The 19,837-nt window shown below is 41.9% G+C and overlaps 4 non-coding genes and 1 pseudogene across 5 annotated transcripts; all 5 read right to left on the reverse strand.

Annotated features, from left to right (window-relative positions):
- Nucleotides 1-6,695: 6,695 nt before the first annotated feature.
- LOC148370694 (small ribosomal subunit protein eS7-like) lies at nucleotides 6,696-16,780 on the reverse strand (annotated as a pseudogene). Its single transcript, XR_015849749.1, has 7 exons — nucleotides 16,706-16,780; nucleotides 14,892-14,962; nucleotides 14,667-14,706; nucleotides 14,299-14,439; nucleotides 13,841-13,907; nucleotides 11,912-12,062; nucleotides 6,696-11,550 (listed from the first exon to the last, which is right to left on the reverse strand). The product of XR_015849749.1 is annotated as a small ribosomal subunit protein eS7-like (transcript).
- LOC148370695 (small nucleolar RNA SNORA73 family) lies at nucleotides 11,646-11,863 on the reverse strand. The gene has a single exon (XR_015849838.1). It is a non-coding gene; the product is annotated as a small nucleolar RNA SNORA73 family (small nucleolar RNA).
- On the reverse strand, nucleotides 13,584-13,801 carry LOC148370696 (small nucleolar RNA SNORA73 family). The gene has a single exon (XR_015849836.1). It is a non-coding gene; the product is annotated as a small nucleolar RNA SNORA73 family (small nucleolar RNA).
- Nucleotides 14,043-14,256, reverse strand: LOC148370697 (small nucleolar RNA SNORA73 family). Its single transcript, XR_015849835.1, has one exon. It is a non-coding gene; the product is annotated as a small nucleolar RNA SNORA73 family (small nucleolar RNA).
- Nucleotides 14,504-14,723, reverse strand: LOC148370698 (small nucleolar RNA SNORA73 family). Its single transcript, XR_015849837.1, has one exon. It is a non-coding gene; the product is annotated as a small nucleolar RNA SNORA73 family (small nucleolar RNA).
- Nucleotides 16,781-19,837: the final 3,057 nt, after the last annotated feature.

Consider the following 19,837-nt stretch of genomic DNA (forward strand, 5'->3'; position numbering starts at 1 on the left):
TTGCCCGTCAGACAATCCTTGACTCTGTAGACATTGAGATCAGGCTTGACTGATATGACTTCATACGGGGTTGACTCCCACTTATCTGCAACTTTGCGTTTCCCCGGAACACCTCTGTTGGCGATCAACACCCGGTCTCCCACGACGAGAGGTGATCCTTTGGCCCTACGGTTGTACAGCTTGGCATGACGAGTCTGTTCTCTGAGAGTATTCCTCTGTACAATTTGAGCAGCTTCATGTAGATCTTTCTTCAGATGGCGTACAAAGTCAGAGTAGCTGACAACAGCATCATTGGTATTAGCATGTTGAAACATGACATCGACAGGGAGACGAGGGATCCTACCAAACACTAGGTAAAACGGTGCAAACCCTGTTGTCTCATGCTCTGTGCAGTTATAGCAGAATGTGAGCTGCTGCAGCATTTGTGGCCACTTTGCTTTGGGCTGAGGGGGAAGGGTTCTGATCATATCTCCCAATGTTCGGTTGAATCGTTCTGCGATGCCATTTCCCATGGGGTGGTACGGAGTGGTATGGGATTTCTGCACCCCTGCCATCTCTAGAAGCTCTTTGATCAGTTTGCTCTCAAAATTAGCTCCCTGATCAGAGTGGATACGCCGTGGGAAACCATAGACAAGGAAGAAATCCTGCCACAGACGGCGAGCAACTTGTTTGGCGGTTTGATTTCTGCAAGGGAAGGCGTGCGCCATCTTGGAGAAATGATCAGTTACGACCAGGACATCTACAGACTTGTTCTCTTGCTCAGCAGTCCAAAAGTCTATACAGACCAACTCCATAGGCTCAGAGGTGACTATGTTCTTGAGTGGTGCACGGTTGTGTGGTTCCGGTGTTTTCCCTACTACACAGCGCTGACAGGATTTGACATAATTCACAACATCACGTTCCATGCCATTCCAGAAGAATCGTTGCCTCACCAGAGACAAAGTACGGTTCTGGCCTTGGTGACCTGCTGAGTCATGTAAACCTTGAAGGACTTTCTGTTTCAATGAATCAGGCACCACAAACTGGAAGATTTTCTTGGCCATGTGAGGATCTTTCCTTATTTTGTAGAGCATGCCATTCTGTATGGTGAGTCTGCTCCAATGCTTCAGTAGTTTCATCACACTAGGCGACTCGACAGCTCTCTCACGCCTGGTAGGTCTCTTGTGTCTATGCACAAAGTACATGGTCCTGCTTATTGTGTTGTCCTGTTCTTGTAAACCAACAAGCTGACTCTGTGGGAGTGCCGTTGACTGATCTCCCTTCTGCAGAAGATTGAAGTTGGCGTCTGTTCCCATCACTTGACCCACGCCACCAGTGGACTGAGCACTGAAGACAGCAGCAACCTCTTCTGATGTCACAGAACCATTGGAGCCTGATGGAATTGCCCTTTTTACTGACTCGTCTGATGTCCCAGCACTCTCGTCTACAACAGCGTGACAATTGTTGGATACTCTGAACACCTCTTGCACAGTACTGTTGTTCACCCTGTTGACTTGGTCCAAGAGCGAAGTATAGGGCTCGGTAACAAGGCGATGACCCACACATGACCGTACAAATGGCTCACGGCTCAGCGCGTCGGCTACGATGTTCTTTGGGCCGGGAATGTACTTCAGGTCAAAATTGTATGCAGCTAGCTTCGCTACCCACCGCTGTTCACACGCATCAAGTCTTGGTTTGGTCAAAATGTATGTAAGTGGGTTATTGTCGGTCCACGTGGTAAAGTGTCTTCCTTTCAACCAATGGCTGAATTTATCACATACCGCCCATTTCAAGGCAAGAAATTCGAGCCTGTGTGCAGGGTAGTTGAGCTGGGAGCGAGAGAGCGTCTTACTTGCAAAGGCGACTGGTCTGGCTACTTTTCCACCAGGTGGCAGCTGTGACAGGACTGCTCCAATCCCATCAAAGGATGCGTCGACAGCCAGAATAAACGGCGCATCAAAATCTGGGTGGGCCAGAGTGACACCTGTCACGAGGTCGTGCTTCAGTGTTTCAAAGGCGTTCTGGCATGCATCGGACCAATCTGCAGGCGTCAGCTTCACTTGACCTTTCTTGCGGGCTCTCTTGCGCTTATGCTTGTCACCAGATTCAGATGTGAGCCTGAACAGAGGTTTTGCCTTCGCAGAACATGCTTCAATGAAGCTTTGGAAATACATCACCATGCCTAGAAAAGATCTGATTTTACTAGGGCATGGCGTCTTGCCATCCGACTCCATTAGATCAGCGACTTGTACGTCATTTACCGCTCTCACTTTCTCGGGGTCAGTCCGAATTCCATCCTCACTGATGACATGCCCAAGAAATTTCACAGTCCGTCTGAGGAAAAAACACTTTTTGGGTGCGAGCTTGAGGTTGTGTTCCTTAAGGCGAGTAAACACCATCTGCAGGCGTTGGAGTGCAACTTCCTCTGTGGGGGCAAACACCATCAGATCGTCGAGGTAACATAATAGGCTCATGAAATTCTGATCACCAAATATTGACATCATCATCCTCATAAATGTTGCTGGGCTGTTGCAAAGTCCCTGAGGGAGCCGGTTGTACTCGTGAAGGCCGAATGGTGAGGAGAATGCCGTGTACTTTTTGTCGTCAGGGTGCAAGGGGACATTGTAGTAGCCTGACGTCAGATCCATTGTGGAGAAAAAGGCATTTCCCCCAAGTGCGGCCAAAGCATCAGCTTGATGCGGTAGTGGGTAGGCATCCTTTATGGTTCTTGCATTAAGCCTTCTGAAATCAGTACATACCCTTAGTTCTCCATTCCGCTTCCATATGAGAACAAGCGCAGATGCATAGTCGCTAGTCGACTTCTGAATAATTCCTTTCTCTTCCATCTCGTTCAGAGTCGTCCTCAGTTTTTCATACTGACTTGGTGGTATACGTCTGTAGGGTAGACGGAACGGCTTATCATCAACAAGGTGGATACGATGTACAAACTCTTTGGCCTCTCCACAGTCCATCTTATGGCGAGAAAAGATTGACTCGAATTGTTCGATGATATGAAGGAGCTTGTCTTTACACTGCAGCGAAACCTCACATGACTTCAGGTCAATGTCTTGCAGTCCCAGAGCTTCCAATGCACGCATCATGTCCTCTTCTGACCTGGGTCGGACCTCTTTGCTCTGTACACTCTGCACGTTGCACTTGACCTCCTCTGCATTGGGCAGGTCTTCCGCTGCGATACAAGGAGACACATCTGCAATTTTCCTGTTTCTTCTCAGCACCACAACTCTGTCCGTGGGATTAAAGACTTTAACAGGCACCCATCCATCTCCCCAGAGTGGAGTAACAACTCGTCCGACAAGGACTTGTCTGGGCGCAGCCTTAGATTGGGTTGGCTCAACGACCACTGTGCTGCCCGCTGATGCCCCGGCCAACTCAGGTAACTTGCCCCAAATAACGTACTCGGTCCGTGGATTCAGCGTCACGCAACTCTTGATCTTTACTGTCCCTACTTTGTCTGGAATGCAATCACCTCTCCATCTCTCTGTGTTGGAAAGCATTGACAGGAATTGACTGTGGTTATCGGACAGACCGTTGTCAGGAGTGGAAACTAATCTCCAATAGCCATCAGTACTTTTCAATTGAGTCAAAATGTATTTGATGGCATTGCTGCCAAGGATCATCTGTTCTGTCTGGCCTGGCACCACCATTACTGGTATTATCATTTGGCACCCGTAAACTGTGACGTGAATGTCGTACATATCTCTGGGAGAAACTTGGTGTCCACCGCAGCCTACAATGACATAATCATCGGCCGTGTAACTCATCATATCAGGGAATTGCTGCAGGAGGTACTTAGCTGTGTCCTCACTTACTGTACAAGCCATCGACCCGCTGTCCAACAGCGCTCTGAAAGTGGGGCCTTCTTGCACAAGTACAGGTGTGTAAAACAGTTCGTCAGTCTCCGCTATTCTCTGAAACCCCTGAAAGATCAGCTTCTTCGATGGAGGTATCTTGTTGCTATACAACTCATAAATTGATTTATTGTCTTGCATGTCAGGCTTCACATTAGTGGTGGGAGGTATACTCAGTTGATCTGCACTGTTCTCCCCTAAGCGCAGATCAGTTAGTTTCCCTGAGGCAGCGGGACAACTTTCGTCACTGGACAATCACGTCGAGAATGCCCTGGGGCATGGCAGTGAAAGCAAAGGTTTTTGTCTCGGCAATGAGAGAGAGCACTGTGTTCGACTTCTTTGCAAATTATACATGGCTTGGCAGTGAAACCATTTATTCTGGCTCCAGGTCGCCTGGTTGGAGCTCCCCCTCTCTCTTGAAACTGGTTCGAGGTAACACGTATCAGAACTTTCTCCAACATACTAATAACGTCCGTTAGAGAGACATACTGTGGGCTCGAAGTCTGAGGTGGCTCGTGCACGAGGGTTGGACCATGGTTCACCTCAGCTTTGTGTACGGCAATTTCCGCTCTATTCGCAGGTTGTTGTAGGGAATCTGCTTTGTAGCTCTTCTCAGCGTGGTATTCATTCAGTACCTCTAGTACCTCACATGCTGACCACTTTTCGATGGTTTTTGATCTGTAAGTGAGTGCCAGTTCCTTGCATGGGCAGTTCCTAATAAACATGCGAGTAACCTCTATTTCAGGGTTGTCAAATGTTTTGCCCTGCTCACTCAAGCACTCAGAGGCAAGGTCAGCTGCTCTGTTTAGTCTCAGCCAGTAGTCATAGGGGTCTTCCTGGTCTTTGGGCAAAGTTGAATAAAAGTCAGCTAGAGGGACAGCAGAGTACTTGGTACAGCTAAAGTGTTTCCTGAGAAGACTATAAATCATGTCAGGGCGGGTATAGACGTCTATATTACTGTTTCTAATGCCAAACCTAACTACATCTTTAGCTTTTCCTCTTAAATGTATAAGGATTTCCTCTGCTTGCTCTTCAAGTCTCACATTACTCCTTTTAATAAATGTCCTCATTAGATCTTCCCACTCATGTATTGTTATTGAGTCTGAGCCATCCCCAATAAATGACGGCGGTTCCTTAACCTTTCTCTGTGTAACCACCTGACTCAATCTGTTTGCTACATCTTGTGTGGCAGCAGCGTTAGGAGCTACTATATTACGTGACTGTATATTTGTGAATATGCTATCAGCCAATTTATGTCCTATCTCCTGAATAATATTTGTCATCTGATCAGCTACACCCTCAGAAACGTCACTTGTGCTCTGAGTAAACATGTTTCAAAGATGTAAATAAGTCAAAATCGCCTGCGTAACACGTCACTGTATAGCAGTTTTAAATACTGTGAGCTGATGGCTTCATGAAATGATGTGGCAGGTAGGACAGTCCTCGGTTCGGAGAGCTTGATAGAAGTCACGGGTCACGGCACCAATGTAACCGCGCTATACGTGTCCCACCAAAGATCCACATTCACGCTGGACTGGATGATGAGGTTTTTATTATTACAGTTCTGCAAATGGATGAGTCACAACATTAGCTTTTTCTGCTGGGTCTGATCTCTTTGATCTCTTTGTAGTACTCTGGTTAAACTGACCACAAAGCATATCAAAGAGCTGTCTTTTCACTTTACAGAAAATACATTTTAGAATATCACAATACATTTATAAATCTTTGCATTTTAACAAGATACTTTTAACAAGAGATCGTATAGTGGATTTTTAACGTTTACAATGAATTCAACATGTTTTTCTTTACTCTGAATTTTAACCAACATCATCCTTTTTTTAATGTATATGAAAAATAGGAATAAAAACAATAATGAGTATAAAAATGGGTACAATTTACCTGCAAATGGATGAGTCACAACATTAGCTTTTTCTGCTGGGTCTGATCTCTTTGATCTCTACAAGGGGAATTAAGATTTAGTAAAACAGAAACAAAACGAAAATAAACCTAAACAGCTTGACAATATCAATCACATTACTATGCATGGTGAGAGATTTGTCAGCTGGGGTTATAAAGTTTAAAATTAACTTATTTTGTGGAGCACCAAAAGATATGTCTTACCTTTGTAGTACTCTGGTTAAACTGACAAAACCCCGCCTCCTGGTCACATGTTAGAAGCCAAAACCAAACCCCACCCCATACCAGCAGATGGCACTGTTGGACTCAGCATTGCAGGACATTTACCAAAAACTATACACATATTTTAGCAGGAATTTCAATAAAATAAAAGTTATTATTACACCCGTTACACTAATAATTTTCAACGTCCCCATTTCTTATCTCCTGCTCACTTTAGCTTGTAGCCACTTTGTATTGTGTTAGCATCTTCGCCAACATTGAATGAGGACTTTACAGGCCCAAAGATTTACTTAATATTTTTGTCTTCATTTATATTCATATTTTGACAAGACTGCACAGTGTGAACCGTTGTTGGGGTTACGTCCAAAAGAGAGTCAGTGATAGTCGAAATCCATGAAGTAAAAACCTTTATTTTACAGGTACAACTTACCCAGGGAACAACATCAATCCGTTCTGAGGTTGGGATCACGAAGTGAACTAAATGTATAATGTGGGGTAGAAACCTATAGTAATTATCTCATGCCTTCCGAACCAGGGGCAATTTTAGGTTCAGAACTTTTGGGGTGCTGATACCCAGGGTGTCTGACTGGTGAAATTGTTTTTGCATTCCACTTAAACTGATAGAGAATCAACCAGGAGTGTCACTTCCCATTTTGTGAACATAACATTACACTTTTTGGTTTGCAGAGACAATATCACTACGCCATGCCCAGTTTTTTATTTATTTATTTTTAACAGAGTATACATACACAAAAGAGGGCTCGAGCGTTGCTAAGAAACAAATGCAATGAACCATTTCAAGGCAGTGGAAAATTTTTTATGCTGCTGTGTTCACATTTTTTTGTAAAAAATGTTTTAGTTTGTATCTAGTGTTGCAGCATCACTGGCTGATGGTCATGCATTCAAACTTATGCGTCACAGTGTTTATTTTATAACCATCATTTAGCAAGGTAAAAGCTGTAAGAAAATTTAAATACATAGTGATCCTTCTCTTTTGTATTTTAATTCAGCTTTTTCAATGTGACAGGTTTTAGACAATGAAACGAAATTTCTGTTGACGGACTTCTCTTAACAGCCGATATAGAATCGGAAAAACACATGCTTTCCGCAAGACACATTCAAAATAAAAGCACATTTTACATCCGCTCTGAATAAAGAAAATAATGGCCTAGCTTTAAAGTGTTTAATGAAATAAACAAGTTTACAGCAATTATTTTAATAACGTTAAAGGTAATTTATAAATGATTTCCATCGTATTTAATCCTATCTTGTCCTTAAAGAAGAGTTGCTTTAGCACCTTTAAAAACAGGCTGGTTACGCGCATGTCTCAAATCCCCAGTACTGAGATAAAAGGAATGGTAGAGTAAGGATCGACCTAAAGGGGTTTTTCAGAGCCGATACTGATTATTAGTATTAAGAGAATGTAGATAGCCGATATTTGGAGCAGACATTTATTTGCTGTAAAATCTTAAAAAATGTCATAAGACATTTTTAATGATGCAAAAACAAAAAACATTTATACATTCAAATAAAACATTAATGGCACAATGAAAACTTTTATAGGTAATAAATTAGAATTTCAACACAACAAACATGACTTAAGTGTGGTAGTTTACACGGGGAAATGCAATAAAACCAGGGTCTCAGTCACAACTGGTAACAGCTATCAGTGAACAACTCAACTGTGTACAATCAACATGCATCGCAATAAAGCTATTATAGCACATGGCTTATATAGTATCCTATACAATGCCTACTTTTGTACTACTAGTCGTGGTCGTGAACATGGGCATAACCAGCATGTTTTTGGGAGGCTCAAGCACCCCCCCAAAAGTTTAGATTTTTTAAAAACTTTTATCCTTAATATAGGACAGGATAAGCTTGAATGATTAAAAAATTCAATAATAAAAAAAAGACATCACTGCAAGCGTTGGACTGATGGCAGATATATTTAGATGCTGCCCTATTTAGGGACTAGATTGAATTCGCTCGTAAGTTGCTTCAGTACTATATTTTGTATGTCTAAGGTTTAGATAAGTATGTTTAAGGCTTGTATACGTAACCTGTATTGTTTTGTACTACTAAATTAAATAATATGCTCTATAAAGTGAAATTTAACTTGATTAGATGGGCTTCAAGGCTACTTCCTCCTCCGTGGTAAAAAGTGGCAGAATAAAAGCGGTCCAACCATTTTCTCAACAGCATCAAGCTTTCATATTCTACTTTCATTTCGCCTCTTCTTTACACCAACCGTATTGATTGGATGCACGAGATATTAAACAATAAAAATGTCAAAGTTCTTAGCGCGCTGAAGATATAGTATAAAACATTTACACACTGACTAGGAAGAGGATTTCTTCTTCGAGGGTGGATGCTGGGTGACCTCCACAAGCCGGTAGCAGCGGTAACAAGCACCATCATAATATCCTCTACTTGGAAAATAGTGCGTACAATACAAAATCTAATTTACAGCAATGTCCGGATATTTTTCGACATTTTTTCATATCGACCGTTTTATGAAAGTCGAATGGTCATGAGTAGTGGAGCGTCTGTATAGTAGCAGATCACAATGCACAATGAAAATCAGTGAAATAACAAAACCATGAAAAGTGAACCATGTTATAGTGAGGGTTCACTGTGCATAAAAGAACTTTTGTATTCCAAGGCCACACTCAAAAGTGGACCCTTCCACTAGTTGATCTTATTTGTCAGAAAAAAGAACCACTCCGAAAATTGGTCATTTAGTCAACAATAACCGAAAAAAAATAATTTGGTTTTAAACCCCAAATTCTGAGGCATATAAAAGAGGGAGAGAAAAAATGAGAATGTCAACAGCAACGCTCTACTTAACGTTTAGGTATTGCTGACTGCTGGAAACGAAAAACCAGGATTCGCCGGAAACGCAGTACATCTGCAAGGATCACTTCCTGTCGGAAGACATCGCCGCAGGCAGTGTCAGCAGCGATGCAATCCCCATCATCTCCCCCTACTTGGATGGACCCTTAGGGGCCATCGGCACCCGGGGTGCCGAGTCGTCCAAGGACGACGACCAGTAAGACACTGCTGGATGAGGGAGAGATGGAGGAAGATGGGAGCGGAACTCTTATGCAACCCCCTTCACCACCTCCACAGCAGGTCATCTGCTAAAAGGGGAAGTTATTTCCCAAACTTGGTCGATCTTTGCTTTGGAAAAATGTCACTGTGGGCATTGTTAAGCAGAAAGGCACAGAAATGCCTTACTATAAAATGAAATAACTTTTAATTTAATTGAATTTTCTTTATTTTTATTGATAACATAGTGAAACATTGTATGCAACAATATTATACATAGTACTCCAAAGCTAACACGTAATAAGAACTTCCAAGAGAATAGGCAATAATATTGCCAACGTAGCGCTTAAGAGACTGGCCTAAGTCATAATAATGCAATTTTAAAAAGTGCAACGTAACAATTGCATTTCGAAGTTTATTTTAGAGTACTATCAATATCTGATCAGTATTGCAGCATCTTCTGAGATAAATATCAGTACGGTATTAGACCAAAAATGGTAGTTCTGTACAGTGAGACCTCGCTACTTAGCGGTTCGACGTTCGCGGATTCAGAGCTTCGCGGTCTGTAATAGTAGAAAAAAAAAATTTTTAAGGGGCGTCGCTACTTTTTGCGGGAATCCCCCTCGGCCGACGACCCTAGCACGGCACGCCGTTCTCGTTTCACGGTGTTGTGCCCAAATCAGGCTCCCGTACAGAATCCCCCTCGCGTGAACCCGCATTCTGCTGCGCTTCCGACAAAAGCGATCGTATTCTATATAATATGCTTATTGAAACCATAAAGCGAGCTAATTAAAATAATTGGGCAATCGTAGTCTATATAATGCGTTTATTTAAACAATAAAGCGCTATCGTATTCTACAAAATGAGTTTGTTAACGCGGATGAAAAAGTCACCAACGTCACGTCTCCCGCTCAGGCCGCGATGGCTCTACATGGCCCTCGATGGGGGGAAGGGGTAGGGGGGACCTGTGGGGGTTAAGGGGCGGTGAAGCGGAAGCCGCGTGGACCCAGCAGTGGCAGCCGTGGGCTACTAGTACACGTACGGCCAGAGTAAGTAGATAGCCTGATGCTCGTGGCGCACGTTAAAGCTCGTGTTTGCTGACGGGATCTCATAGACTATTACGCATTACGGTGGTGAAGCGGAAGCCGCACCAAAACCGCACGCCGGTGTTTTGCCCAAATCCGACTCCCGCACAAAATCCTCCCCCCTCGCGTGAACGCGCATTCTGCTGCGCTTCCGACAGGCCGTCGCGGTGTCGTGCGTATCGCGCCCGAAAGTACCCGTGCCGCGGGTTAGGGGCTCGCTCGCGAATACTAAGGATAAGTGGTGCAGATAATGAGATGAGATTTTTTTTTTTCTTTTGGAAGGGGCGTCGCTACTTCGCAGATTTTCACTTTTAGCGGGTGGCTTTGCTCCCCATTAAACGGGTCTAAAAAATAATAATTAAAAAGAATAATTTTTTTTAATTCTCTTTGAAGGGGTGTTGCTACTTCGCAGACTCAGTTTTTGCGGGCGGTTTTGGTCCCCATTAACCGCGATAACCGAGGTCTTACTGTATTGTGTATTTCTTCCCCATTAACCAGGTCTAATGGGGAAGGTCGGTGGTTCGCGCCCCGGCCGAGTCATTCCTAAGACTTAAAAAGTGGTCGGCGGCGCCCTCTGTTGGCTGCGGCTGCATCGGCTCGCTACAACGGGTCAGGTGCAATCGACATTTCGTTCTGTGTACATTGTTACACAGAATGACAATACAAGGAAATTATTATTATTATTATTATTATATTGTATTTCAGATTTGCGCACCTAAAAACCCCATATTTCCGAGGCAGCACCCCCTGTATTGTCCTTTGTTTCCACAGTTGATAGGAATCAGACAAGGGGGGACAGAATGCTGTCCATGAGTATTTGAAACTTTCCCCAATGTAAATAAGAATTCTGTCCTAAACCTAATACTGTCATTGAGAACATGCTGGAATTAGTGGGATGGATTTACAGTGTTTTTTGTACACGAAATAGTCTTGATTACAACAAAATTGACATTTTGAACTCCTCTTCCTTTCAGACGGTAGTTGAAACTGTTCCAGTTATTCCTGCAATGAAATCATTAAGGTGTTTTCAAAATTACGTGTTAGGAGAAGTTAAAAAAAAAACAAATAAATAAAAAAAATCATTGTTTAAAAAATAATTATATATATATATATATATATATATATATATATATATATATATATATATATTAGTATCCGTAGCCTGATTTTTTTGTCTTGGGTTTTTGTATAACAAAATGCAGACTTTTGAATGTCCCACAAAAGTAGTTCAGTCCACAGAAACGTCTCCCCAACTTGCAAATACTTAGATACCAGTCAAGTCTCAACATGAGCAGTAACTTCACAGCGTTTTTGAACAGAACACAAATTTACTTTGTCGCGTGCATTAATTAGAGCTAGTATTTGGGGAATTCAAAGACGACTTCTTTGCCGGTGAGCTTCTTATCGATGCCAGAGAACGTTTCCACCTGAAACACACCGTACATTGAGTTGATTGAACTCACAACTCACATTGTAAGAATTTGATTTGAATTTTGCATGTAATTATCACAAAAGTGGTTTTCAATGTGCACTGCATGGTTTAGCTCCCCAGTAACTGCCCCAATAGAACTCTGGGAAGATGTAGGAATATGCAGGACGTTCGTCCACACCAACCAATCAGGTCGGGGACGGAACTTATCGTACGACGTTGTGGAACGGAAATATACGTCTAAGCACGAGGCTACGCTCCCATTCGCCACCTGGACAGAGCCAGGACAGAACTCTGGGTGTCCACGTCAAATTGCAGCTGGGCAAAAGTTATGCTTTAACTGCAAATACTGTACGTACTTTGTGTTCCACGTTGTTCTGCTGCGCCTTGTCCAGTTGGACCTTGATGAGCCGGCTTGCGTCTAGCTTAATGCGGGTCCTTTTGCCTACGATCTCGCGTCGGAACACCAAGTCCTCCGTTATGGCATCGTGGACTGCCGTCAGCGTGCGGCTGGACAAGACAATTTTAATGAGAAATTGCACAGAAATAACTTTATAATTTGGGTACTTTAATCCCAATTCATAGGAATTTGTTTTAGCATCGGATTAAAAAAAAAAAAAGTTTCTTGTTGAGAACTCTAAATGGCCCATCCAAAATATGAGTACAGAGACCCCTCGCTACTGCGTGCCCCAGTTATCGCAGGTTCACTGCTTTGCGGATTGTGAATGGAATGGTCTTTGTTTTCATTGACAAACATCATTAACAGAGCATTGTGGTAGAGGAGAGTACACAGCAAATGAGATTACGGGGCAGCCTGTGTGTTTATTGGGGGGGCGTGACCAAGAGGCTCTACTGGTGTATGCTGTCAGTCAAAATGCCAGAATGGGCAGGCACACAATTTAATGTCTCCGAATTGGGACGGCACGATTTGAGAAAAGCCTGATTGCAATTTTTCAGACCAGCATTGCAATTTTCAATTTTAAAAGGTGGATTTTCTGTGCTAGTTTTGTAATTTTCCTCCAAGTATTTAACACTTGGATGCATGATCTACCCGTATATACAGTCTTCCATGAGTGAAATCAGTAATTAGTGGCAGAAAAATAAAAATAATAGAGGCATCATGTTATAAACACATTTTATGAGGAATATCCGGAAAGTCAACTGTATTTTAGTTTTAACAATTTTGAAGAACAACCCATGCGGTCCTTTATATTTATCCACTTATGCAGTGACCTGTTAAGACTCGTGACAGCGCCATCAGACTGTTGATAAGCAAAGACGTGTCTAAGTCACCAGTTATAACTTGAGAATGTTTCCTTACAAAAGTGACAAATCGTCCAGATTCTCCGAATGGTTCAACAGGATTCAATTTAGATAGATAGATTTACTTTAGGTACGTAATGGATTGAGATTTTACGTTAATTTTACAGCGCCCTCTTTTAGGGAGCTTTGTTAGGGTTGCTGTCTATAACTCCTTGAAAAACCCGAGGTGTCATGCGATTTCACAATCACAGTACGTCACACCGCAATGTTGATTAGATTTCGGTTAATCGTGCAGCACTACTCTGAATCAAAATAGACTGGAAGGTGGGGTGAACGCTAGCCTAAAGCACATTGAAAATCAGCCTCTGAGAAAAGTCAGAAAAACGCAAAGAAATGGCCATCACCAGTGGGTGTTCCATGCATTATCATCGGGTTGGTGAAGAAACCGAGGCAGCGCCGGGAGAGAACTCAACAGCGAGGCCTCCAATTTTGTATAACAAGACTGTTCGGTGTGCTGTGTTATTTGTAGATCAGTAGTTATTTTGTTACTATAGTAAACGCTCAGTTTGGCTTGTATGAAGGTGCGACGTTACTTTGTTATAACCAAAGGATCGCTGTACCTGCAACCATGTATCTGATTTAAGGCCAACATTATTTTTCCATTGGACTATAAAATCAAGATCAAATTGGTTAACAGGGATTATCGTGGACATCGAGGTAAATTTAAAACAAACCATAAATCACAACAATAAGTTTTTTCTCTTAACATAATGTCCTCTGCATGGTTTATCTCTCCAGTCTTGGCCCCAAAGGACTATAGGAAGGTGTAGGAATATGCAGGACGTCCGTCCGCACCAACCATCAGGTCTGGGACAGAACTTCATGTTCGACGTTGTGGAATGGGAATATACGTCTTGGCACAAAGCTACGCTCCCATTCGCCACCAGGACAGGGCCAGGAGCAAGCTCACTGGATACCCACGTCGGCAATGTTTTAAGATGCAAAAAAAAAAAAAGTCCGCATACCTCCTAGGTCGGTTCTGTTTATTCTTGATATGCGGCTTTTCTTGGTGGGTTTTGCCAGGATTCTCCTCTGAAAATCCCAATGCAATCAATCGTCAGTCGCAAAGGTCACAGATACCCCACATTTACACAACAAAAACAAATATTTTTGTTTCAACATAAACCCATTTCATGTTGCACTCATTCAAATTAATGACTCGTGTGAGTTTGTGCACCGCATGGTTTAGCTCCCCAGTCACAGTCCCAAGGACTCAGAGAAGGTGTAGGAATATGCAGGACATTCGTCCGCACCAACCAGGTTGGGGACGGAACCTTTTTTCCGACGTTGTGGAACAGGAATGTACGTAATAGCACAAGACTACGCTCCCATACGCCACCAGGACAGAGCCAGGAGAGAACTCTCTGGATGCCCACATCGAATACACAAATTGAAAACTTTAGATTAAGTAATGTTTGCAAACCTGAGCAATGAAGACAAAGTGCTTCCCACTAAACTTCTTTTCCAGCTCCCTAACAAGGCATACTTGAATCTTCTGGAAGGACTTCAACCGAGGAACAGGTACAAAGATGATGGTTTTTTTGCTGCTAGAAACCTCGATCTCCTGTTGAAAAAGCAAATATGTTCAGAGATACAAATTCAATAGTTACATTGGGAACTATTAATGGGAATGTGCACTGCATGGTTTAGCTCCCCGGTAATAGCCCAAAAAGGACTCTAGGAAGGTGTAGGAATATGCAGAAAGGTTGTCCGCACCAATCATTTGATCGGGGACGACAACATTTTGTACGACGACGTGGAACGAAAATATACGTCTTAGCACAAGGCTACGCTCTCATACGCCACCTGGACAGAGCCAGGAGAGAAGTCACTGGATGTCCACGTCGGATTACACACATGGAAACATTAATCACGGAATAAATAATTAAGTGTAATATTCACACTACACCGAAAAGTGATCTGCAGATCACAAGATCATCAAATCTGATGGAGGTTGTAACCCTAAGTCAAACCAATCTGTAGTTAAACCTTTAAAAAAAAACTTGCCCCTTTCACCTTGCTGCAGTGATGTCGAGTTCCCCCAGTTGAGCCTTGAGATCGGAGTTCATCTCCAGCTCAAGTAGAGCCTACAGGGACATAAGATATGACTAAATGTAAGTCAGTTGTGAGCGCAAAACAAACGAGGAACATGGCATCTTAACCACTCTGAACAATTAAGAATTGAGTTCCAAAAGCCAAAAACGGGAAGTCCATATTACATATTGGAGAGGACAGCAAGGTAGTGGGCTTCTGGTAGATATGACCCGTTTAGCTCGTTCAATAATAAAGCTACGTTGTGTGTTAAAAAAAATGGTGAATGGTCTGCATTTGTATACAATACTCGGGGAAAATATGTCAGGACTTAAAGGTGAGAAGGGTGTGGAGGAAATACTGTCTATAATGCACAACCCCAGTGTTCCTTTTACCTCTGAAAAGTGATGGGTCCCGGGGACTCGCATGCTCAAAAATCTATGGGTCCCAACAAAGATCTATGGGTCCCCAAAATTGAGTGTTATCGAGGTTGAAATTGTAATTCGGCGACAAATATATAATATAAATCTATATATTCAATCAGTTTTAAACGTCAGTTTATTGGTAATACAAATCAGTTATCACTTCAGATTTTTCACTTCACAATATTGTAAATTATACAAAATAGTATTGCTGATATATTAGTCTATATTGTCATGCAGTTTTAATCATCAGAGTTAATTGGTAATATTAAGCAGGTATCACTTCAGATTTTTTTATATATTCTTCGTGGTTTGCTGTCACGCCACAGTTGAAATGCCTTCTCAAGGTCCAATCCATTATCACCCTCCTCATAGCGTAACCAGGAATAAAATTAAGTCCATTTTGGCAGAAAAGTCCTTATCTTGCTTAGGAGTGTTATTTTGTTTATTTTCTTTCGTTGAGTCGTTCGCTTTAACACACGTGTTTTACTAGCGATTTTCCAAAGAATTTCTTCGCCGTTTTTTCGTGCCGGAATTATTGCCATTGTTATCACTTTCTGCATCATGTTTCGACTTATGACTGACACTGAAGAAATTACCAATTTTGTGTTGATTTTCACCTTCCCTCGACGACAAGCACCACAACAATGACGTAATCTCGTTTGCCGAGATCGGCGTGCAGACGAAAACTTGAACCGCAAGACCAAAACAACAATGGCGGATCTGCCCGACGAAGTTTGGAGAGCGGTAAATCTTTGTTAAAAATAAAAGTAATCTGGTAATGAAATGATCTGCATTTATATAATGACAAATTTGTGTCAAAAAAGTTGCGTCCCCAGCAAAAATGATGCGTCTTGGATGCAGGCAAACGAGAACACTGCAACCCCATGATTAAAAAATTGCTTATCTTAGTTTTCTCCATTCTCCAACATTCGTCTCTAGTACCATAAATAAAATTAGTGCGATACAGATATAATCTAATGCACAAATACAGGAGTCTCAGTACAGTACACTCAGATAAATGCAGTACTCCTGCCTGCACAACCTTTCACAGAGTCTAGTTCAGATTCAATACCCCAATCAACCCAATTCCCACAGGAAAATCTCACAATATCTTTCCCGCCACATCAAAACAGTTTCTTCTCAGGTCTACACAATTCACTGCAACATACTGGCATTGTATTCCTTACTATGTTTTTGTGCTCATCCTTCCCTCATTTTAAAGTGTGTGTGCGCGTGTGTGTATAATGCAACTCAGATTAATGAGTGAAAATTACACAAAAGGTTTCTTGATAGAATTATTTAGGAAAACGTGTCCAGTCCGGTCTCATGAGCATAGACATCGGTTGATTCAGAGCATAAGGAAAAAAAACTTACCTGGGATATTCCCGATTCAAACTCGTCTGGTTTTTCGCCATTTGGCTTCACAATGTTTGCAGTTGTGCTGAACATGGCCGTTGTCTTTGCAAAAATATAATTAAACCTCGTATTAGTTTGGACTTGAAACGACATCACATGTTAATTGCATAGTTTTCGTTCACAATAATGCAGGCCACACATTGGAACGTGAGTATTCGGTTATATAATTAATGTATAGATAAACCATTCGCTAACAAAAACTTCAAAAGGAAAAATAAAGGACAAACATCACAACTAGCATTCACCCAATCATCTTCACCGCGTGTTGTTCGGCCGTTTAAAACTGCCAATGTAAACCAGAAATCATAAAATCTAAGCCATCAAACACCTCTAACTATTTACAGTACCAAAATGGTTACCTTAAAGCGTGTATGAATTTATTTTAGAGCAAAAACTCCCATCCAGGCATTGAGGGGAGGGGGTGGTTTAAGGGTTATTGTTCTATCTTCGTTATTCATTATCCATTATCCGTAATCGGTCAATTCATATTATGCTACAAAGCCTAGGAGCCGGGACACTTACTCTCAGCCAAGAGGCCAAGCTAAGGTCCTAGCCCTAAAAGCCTTGCTGCGATCATTAAGTATACAAATCCAGAACCACAGTTGGCATTGAGTAACGACTTACCTCAGTCAACGACGGCCAAGGAAGAGACCGGAGCATAGCGAGAGTTCAATAAGAGGAAAGGAAAGAAGGTAGTCTATAAGGAGTGATATGTTTCTCTCTCGCGAGACTTTTGTGTGACGCCTTTCGAAAAACGGAAATGAGACATTTTTTTTTAACATTACTACAACAATGTACAGTAATTCGACTTTTTTTGTTCGCAGGTATACGGTAATGACAACAGAATGACTTTCAGGCGCTCGATGAAGAAATAAATATGTGAAGTAAAATTAAATTGAAAAATCACAAAAGGCTGTCGAGAAATCCATAGTAAACCGCAATTGCATGCTTCTGAGCAGAAATACAAATACTTGATTTAATTGTTTTGTTTTTGTTCATTATTTTCTCATTTACTTCTTTGTAAAAAAAACATGAAAACAAATAACCAAATACTGTACATGTACAGAAAAAACACTTTGAGAATTGCAAGATTGTCTGGTGACCATGAAGGCCCTTCATTGAAAATTAATGCAGGTTCTGTAAAATGAATCCGGAAAATATTTACATTGCTATACTTTCTACACGATTTCTTGAACTTTTCCATTTTTATCTATGTTACAGCCTTGTTCCAAAGTGAATGGATATTTCCTCAAGATTCTACATTCAACATCCATAATGGCAACGTCAATTGTTTTGGGGAGATTTTTTAAAAATATGTACATTAATTAACAAGACAAAAACAAGAAACCACATGTAAATAGGTATACACAGCCTTTGCTCAATATTGGATTTTGTTGATGCACATTTGGAGGAAACTACAGTCTAAAGTATTTTTGAAAATTATGCCACGGGCTTAGCACCAATATCCTTGGGCAGTTTTGCCCATTCCTCTTTGCAACACCTTTCAAGCCCAATCGAATTGCATGAGAAGCATAATTTGGATGGGAAGCACAGACATTTTCAGATCTCTCTGGAGCTGATGTTCAATCTGATTTGAGCCAATGCTCTTGCTGGGCCATTCAAGATCTGTCTGAGCCCAGATAATAATCCCTTGCTTTCTGCCAAGTCCAGAGGACATTGCTGGCAACATTATAAAGGACTCCTCTCACAAAGCCCACCACCTCTGTGACCTGCCACCCTCTGTCAGCCGCTATAGGTCCCTTTAAACGCGTACAAATAGGATCAAAGGCAGTTTTTCTCTTAACAAGGACGCAAACTGTGAAAATATATATCTTACAACTTATCTGGAAATTTTTGTTTCTGCTAAATGTTGGGGGGTTTTGGGGTTTTTAAGGGTTATTGTTCTGTCTTCGTTATTCATTATCCATTATCCGTTATCGGTCAGTTCATAATACGCTACAAAACCTAGGAGCCGGGACACTTACTCTCAGCCAAAAGGCCAAGCTAAGGTCCTAGCCCTAAAGCCTTGCTGCGATCATTGCGAATGCACCGTTCCCGGAGGTTCTGCAATACCGGGCCGATGCGTGGAGTGGACAGAGCAAGCTCTTATTGGCATCGAACCGCGAGATGACTATTGCACTTCTTTTCATTGCACTATTGTTAAGATGCACTGTTTTTCCATTGCACTCTTACAGGAGTCAGCAACCTTTTTGGTGTGGAGTGCCACTTTCAAATTTCCTTTTAAGGTTAAGACTGTTGAAGTATAAAGCGGCCTTTGCCTCTGCAAAATCAGCCTACCTTTCGAAGGTGATTGCGTCGGAAAAGAACAATCCCAAAGTCCTTTTTGACACTGTAGCAACGCTTACAAGGCAACAGACTATCCCAGATAGTTCCACCCATTCAGCCAATGACTTAATGGTCTTCTTTACTAAGAAGATTCAAGGCATACAGAAAGAAATTGCTAAAGACAGTATTAATACAACACATACTAAAGCGCTGAAATCTATAGATGCACGACATGGTGGCTGTCCAGGGAATTTGTCCCGTTTTAGTGAACTGTCACTCGATAATCTTAAACAGATGGTGAATACGGCCAAACCAACGACTTGCCAGTTCGACCCGCTCCCAGGTTCACTTATTAAAGGTCTTTTTGGCGTCCTTGCACCTTCAGTTCTAAATATTCTAAACATCACATTCCTCAGGTGTAGTTCCAGCGGCTTTTAAGTCTGCCGTTATTAAACCCACACTGAAACGTCCCAACCTTGATCCAGAAAGCTTATGTAATTATAGACCTGTGTCAAACCTACCGTTTCTTTCTGAAGTACTTGAAAAAGTAGTGGCACAGCAGCTGAATTATTTCATATCCGAGAACAATCTTTTTGAATCAATGCAATCAGGATTCAGGGCTAACCAATCTACTGAGACAGCTCTGATTAAGTAACCAATGATATCCTACGGGCAATGGACTTCATCACTTTTGCTGCTGCTGGACCTTAGTGCTGCTTTTGACATAGTGGACCATAATATCTTATTAGAACGGTTGGAAAAATGGATTGGTTTCTCAGGAAACGTCCTCTTATGGTTCAGATC

The sequence above is a fragment of the Urocampus carinirostris genome, chromosome 2 (genome assembly GCF_059441175.1).
Source record: "Urocampus carinirostris isolate Australia breed hairy pipefish chromosome 2, RoL_Ucar_1.0, whole genome shotgun sequence".
NCBI classification, from domain to species: Eukaryota; Metazoa; Chordata; class Actinopteri; order Syngnathiformes; family Syngnathidae; genus Urocampus; species Urocampus carinirostris.